The sequence below is a fragment of the Chrysemys picta genome, chromosome 20 (genome assembly GCF_011386835.1).
Source record: "Chrysemys picta bellii isolate R12L10 chromosome 20, ASM1138683v2, whole genome shotgun sequence".
Lineage (NCBI taxonomy): Eukaryota > Metazoa > Chordata > Testudines > Emydidae > Chrysemys > Chrysemys picta.
The window spans coordinates 3,844,711-3,850,710 of record NC_088810.1 but is presented as its reverse complement, the minus strand read 5'-3'; positions in this window follow the sequence as shown (position 1 = coordinate 3,850,710).

Sequence of the window (6,000 nt, the reverse complement as noted above, 5' to 3'; positions counted from 1 at the left end):
CTCTGAGTTTACCAAAAATCTGCTTTCCTGAAATCCACTGTCTCTATTTCGCTGTTTTCCCTTCTACCCTTCCTTAGAATTGCAAACTCTATGATTTCATGATCACTTTCACCCAAGCTGCCTTCTACTTTCAAATTCTCAACAAGTTTCTCCCTATTTGTTAAAATCAAGTCTAGAACAGCTTCCCCCCTAGTAGCTTTTTCAACCTTCTGAAATAAAAAGTTGTCTGCAATGCAGTCCAAGAATTTATTGGATAGTCTGTGCCCCGCTGTATTATTTTCCCGACATATATCTGGATAGTTGAAGTCCCCCATCACCACCAAATCTTGGGCTTTGGATGATTTTGTTAGTTGTTTAACAAAAGCCTCACCCACCTCTTCCACCTGGTTAGGTGGCCTGTAGTAGACTCCTAGCATGACAACACCCTTGTTTTTTACCCCTTTTAGCCTAACCCAGAGATTCTCAACACTTTTGTCTCCTATGTCCATCTCTACCTCAGTCCAAGTGTGTATAATAGCTAGATACGGTGCTCCTGTCAGCTAATCCTTAAGTTATTATCTGTAAAAACCCGAGAGTTTTCAGGTGCTTAAGTAGTCCCTGGAATCATGTTTAAAGTTTCCCTCCCCACTCCAAATCCGAACTGCTGGCCCCACCCTGGGTGATCCAGGAGTGGCCAGAGGGCTTCAGGAGGGCCATTTGCCAGCTGGGCTGAGACGTCCCAGGCTGTGTCAATGAACAGCCCTTTTCAGGTGATGGGGAGGGGTCCCATCCCGGAATAGCGCCCGGGGGCCGTGCAGGTCACAGTCCCCATCTGCCCGGCCTGCAGTATCCCTGGAAGCTCCTGTGCTGGCGAGATCTGGATCTCTGGCTCCTCTGTCAGCTCTGAGACATGGGGAGAGAATCACTTGGGGACACGGGGCCTTTCCCCTCATGAGGTGCTGGCCCAGATCTGACTCCAGGGTGGGACTGGCTGGTTCAGGGGGGATGATTAGCGGTGACTGCGGCTGCTCTTACCTGGCACAGAGATCGCGAGCATAAGATCAGTACCATCAGAATTGGAGACTAAATTGTATTTCAATTTTCCTTTCTTGATTGTAAGGAAATATCTCCCTGCATCCGTCTGTCGGGCATCGCTGATTTGCAGGGAGCAGTTGCCATGTGCCGGATCCCCCATCAGCTGGAACCGGCCATGGGTGTCCTGCGACACCTTCACGCTGGGGACACTGCTGGCCTGATCCTTGTACCAGTATCAGTAGAGCTGGGCCTGGGGATTCTCATCGTTGTACCGGGCTGGGTATGTGAAGTTGCAGGGGACGAGAACGCAGAGACCCTCTTGCATGGACACCGACTGCAGCACTGTCAGGGTAAAGCCAGGCAGCTGTGACCGGGACTCTGCAGGGGACAGAGAGGGACTGAAGTGGGACCCACAGAGAACAGAGACCAACCCTGAGCTCACCGCACCCACCTCTGCCTTTGGCCCTCTCTCAACCTGCAGCCTCTTGTAGTCCAGCCCTGAGCTCAAATCCCGCCACCACAGCTCTGCCGGTGCCCCTCACTCCTGACCTGCAGCCTCCTGCTAGCCCAGCCCTGCCCTCAAACCCCACCACCACAGCTCTGCCGGTGCCCCTCACTCCCGACCTGCAGCCCCCTGATGGCCAAGCCCTGAGCACTTGACCAAATCTCCCTCCATTTAGTTTCCATTCCTCTCTACATCAAGCCCCTGCCTGCTCCCTGTCACTCAGTGCCCCCTAGCACCACACTGGGATATTGGGGTTCCCTCCCTCTCTGGCCAGTCTCCATTTCAAGTCCTGGGACAGACCTGGACCTGTTTATGTCGGGTTCTGCCCTTCCCTCTGCACTGGGGCTGCAGGTGCTGCTTACTTACCCCTCCAGAGCAGGGCGAGGATCAGGACCCTCAGCGTGGCCACAGTGGAGGCAGGACCCCCTAATCTCCAGGGGACACCCTCAGCTGGAAGCTTCCCTTTTCCAGCATCCTGCTGTGGCAGCAGGGCTCTGCCCATGGCTGGGGCGTCCGGCTGGGACAGACCTAGTGACAGACGGGGGGTGAGAAGTGTGAGAGCGGAGGCTGTTTGGGGGGGACAGATCTGCCTTGGGCAGATCGTGGGCTAAAAAAACAATCTAGAAATTGGTGAAAAAATCCTGAGATTTTCTCTAAGAATCATGAGATCGGTTATAAAATCCCGAGCTGGTGACAGAAGATGGTGGGAAGGCAGCGCTGCTCAGTGTCTGTTTGCTTCAGTCTTCCCACAAAAAACAACATGGACAACAAAGGGGAAAGGCTGCAGATTGGGATAAGTAAAGAACACGTCAGAGATGTTCCGAACAATGTGAATTAATTCAAATAATTGGGGTGGGACGCTGTTCAACCTAGGGGGCTGAAGGAGTTAGTTGGAGCCACTGGCAATAATATTTGCAAACTCCTGGATGCCAGGAGAGGTCCCAGAAGACGGGGGAAGGGCTGACAGAGGGACTATCTTTAAAAGGGGGAAATGGAGGAGCCGGGGAACTATAGACCAGTCAGCCTGACCTCCGCACCTGGAAAGCTACCAGAGGAGGATTGTGGTTGCAGAGGTCCAGGTGTGACCTCACCTGGCAACAGGGACTCTGGATATTGCGGAACTTAGCAACCATCCAGAGGCCCAGCCCATCATGGGAGCCAGCCGGTTCTGGCCAGTGGGAGGACAAAGGGAGGAGAAGAGAGGGCCCTGGTGACCTGGCAAGCTGGTTCTGGCCATTGGGGACAAAGGATGGAAGAGAGGGGGCCCAGGTGACCTGTTCACCTGGGATCGAAGACAAAGGGTGGAGGAGCGGCTGTGGGGGAGGGCATATAGGGGGCTCGGCTGGAAGGAGGTCGCTTCTGGACTGGGGACAAAGAGGGGCCTGAGATACCGGAAAGGGGTGAGACCCAGCTGGCCGGTGCTGAGACTGTCCAGGCCCGAGGGCCCTGAGAACTGCCTGTGCTGGGTTCAGACGTTCCATAAACCTCCTGTGTGATGCTGGCTGAGAGTCACTGCAGGGTAGAGATCGGGGGCCGTTACTTCCTGTGGGGGAGCAGGCCCAAGGGGTAAAGAGCTTGGGGACTCCCTGAGGGGGCCCATGGCAGAGCCAGGCTGCTGAAGGCTCAGAGGTGTGGTCCCAGGAGGGGGCGGGGCCAAGGGTCTAACCCCACAGGGGAGTGCACCACCGAGACGGGCTGTCACCCTGCAGGGGGTTCCTCCCAGGGGCAGTACGGAGCCGAGAGACCCGGCCTGGGAGTCCGGGACAGCTTGGGGTCCCTGGGTTGTAATTGCGGCACACAGTGAAGGAGCTCGAACCCACCAAGGCATTCCGGGGTCGGGACTCAGGGAAACCCGGAGGTGGAGGAGAGGCTGAGGGGCTGGACGTCTCCAGGGGATGTCAGAGACCGGAGATGTGATCACTGCAGGCAGAGAGGGCAGGGGTGCAGGGCCCACAGACACAGGAAATCTTGGCCCAGGACAATCTCAAAGGGTTAACATGGCAGAGGGGAGACAGCGGGTAACGTGGTTCCGAGTTGTGACCAGCCCTGGGGAGGAAGCAGCCACCCACCACCCCATGGGCAGAGCTGGCCAGGGGAGGGAGGGTGGCAGACGGGTCCCCTCTGAGCCCAGTGGATATGTCTGCCTGTACCCCTGGGGCAGGCCCCTCTGGCCCCCAGTGGGAGCGGACAGGGGTGGTCAATGGGGAGACATTCCAGTGGTGGAGAGATTCTGGGAGCGACAGGCTCTTGTTGGGGTGGGGCAACCCCCCCAGATGTGAGGGGCCGCGTGACAGGGGGCCATTCCCCTGCGCAGGGCTCAGATCCCTGGGCAGACACAGGAAGCAGGAGGGAAGAGCTGCCCAGCTCGGGGTCCCTGCCTGTCTATAGCCAAACCCCTGGAGCTGAGCACGGGGAGGGGAGATGCTCCCACATGGGGGAGGTGTCTCACGCTGGCTCTGATGCTGAGACCAAAGCCGCGGGCTCGCTGCCTGCCCTCACTGGGACAGTGCAGACTGAGCGGAGCCCGGTGGGAGCTGGGACCCCAGCTGAGCGTGGGCACAACCAGCAGGGCAGGACGGCTGTCAGCCAGGTTGACTTGCCCAGAGGTGTGAGTGGCGCGGGGAAGGGGAAGCTGCTGGCTGGGTGCTGATGGGGACAGAGAGGCCTGAATCTTGGTCCTCCAGACAGTGGGGAGACAGGAGAAGAGGCGAGGGCAGTGGCAGGGCAGAGCCCGGTGAGACAGTTGTCACCTCATCCCCATTGAAGTAGATGGAAGGCAGGTCCAGGGGCAGTGAGACATGGACACGGAGGTGATGCTGGCATGGCAGAGGTGGTGGACCCGGACCAGATAGTACCCAATACATGCCTAACCCTGAAGGGGGTGGTCGGACCCCAGTTAAGGTGCCTATAGTGAGGATCCATCTGAAATGCAGGGGCAAGGAGAGCCCCAAGGAGTTTGGGGTGCAGGATCATCTACCTGAGGAGGTGCTGATGAGGGATGGTTTGGAGAAATGGCCAGACCGTGCCCTGAGTAATAGAAGGATTTCTTCTAGCAGCAAGAAGTTGGTCAAGGAAAGTGTGGGTCCCTTACTGAATAAAGGAGGCAACCTAGTGACAGAGAATGTGGAAAAAGCTAATGTACTCAATGTTTTTTTTGCCTCTGTCTTCACGAACAAGGGCCCTGGGCAGCACAGCATGGGGAGGAGGTGAGCAGCCCTCTGTGGAGAAAGAAGTGGTTCAGGACTATTTACAAAAGCTGGACGAGCATAAGTCCATGGGGATGGATGCGCTGCATCCGAGGGTGCTAAAGGAGTTAGTGGATGTGATTGCAGAGCCATTGGCCATTATCTTTGAAAACTCATGGCGATCAGGGGAGGTCCCGGAAGACTGGGAAAAGGCTATTGTAGTGCCCATCTTTTAAAAAGGAATGAAGGAGGATCCGGGGAACTACAGGCCAGTCAGCCTCACATCAGTCCCTGGAAATATCATGGAGCAGGTCCTCAAGGAATCAATTTTGAAGCACTAAGAGGAGAAGAAGGTGATCAGGAACAGTCAGCATGGATTCACCAAGGGCAAGTCTTGCCTCACAAACCTAATCGCTTGCTCTGCTGAGATAACTGGGTCTGTGGATGCAAGGAAAGCAGTGGATGTCTTATTCCTTGACTTTAGCAAAGTATTCTTGTTGGCAAGTTAAAGAAGTATGGGCTGGATGAATGGACTATAAGGTGGATAGAAAGCTGGCTAGATCTTCGGGCTCAATGGGTAGAAATCAATGGCTTCATGTCTAGTTGGCAGCCAGTTTCAAGTGGAGTGCCCCAAGAGTCGGTCCAGGGGCCGGTTTTGTTCAATATCTTCATTAATGATCTGGAGGTTTGCGTGGACTGCACCCTCAGCAAGTTTACAGATGACACTAAACTGGGAGGAGTGGTAGATACATTGGATGGCAGGGATAGGATACAGAGGGACCTAGACAAATTAGAGGATTGGGCCAAAAGAAAGCTGATGCGGTTCAACAAGAACAAGTGCAGAGTACTGCACTTAGGATGGAAGAATCCCATGCACTGCTACAGACTAGGGCTCGAATGGCTAGGCAGCAGTTCTGCAGAAAAGGACGTAGGGGTTACAGTAGACGAGAAGCTGGATATGAGTCGACAGTGTGCCCTTGTTGCCAAGAAGGCTAATGGCATTTTGGGCTGTATTGCCAGCAGATTGAGGGACGTGATCTATTTGACATTGGTGAGGCCTCATCTGGAGTACTGTGTCCAGTTTTGGGCCCCACACTACAAGAAGGATGTGGAAAAATTGAAGAGAGTCCAGTGGAAGGCAACAAAAATGATTAGGAGCCTGAAGCCCATGATTTAGGAGGAGAGGCTAAGGGAGCTGGGATTATTTAGTCTGCAGAAGAGAAGAGTGAGGGAGGATTTAATAACTGCTTTCAACTATCTGAATGGGGGTTCCAAAGAGGATGGATCGAGACTGTT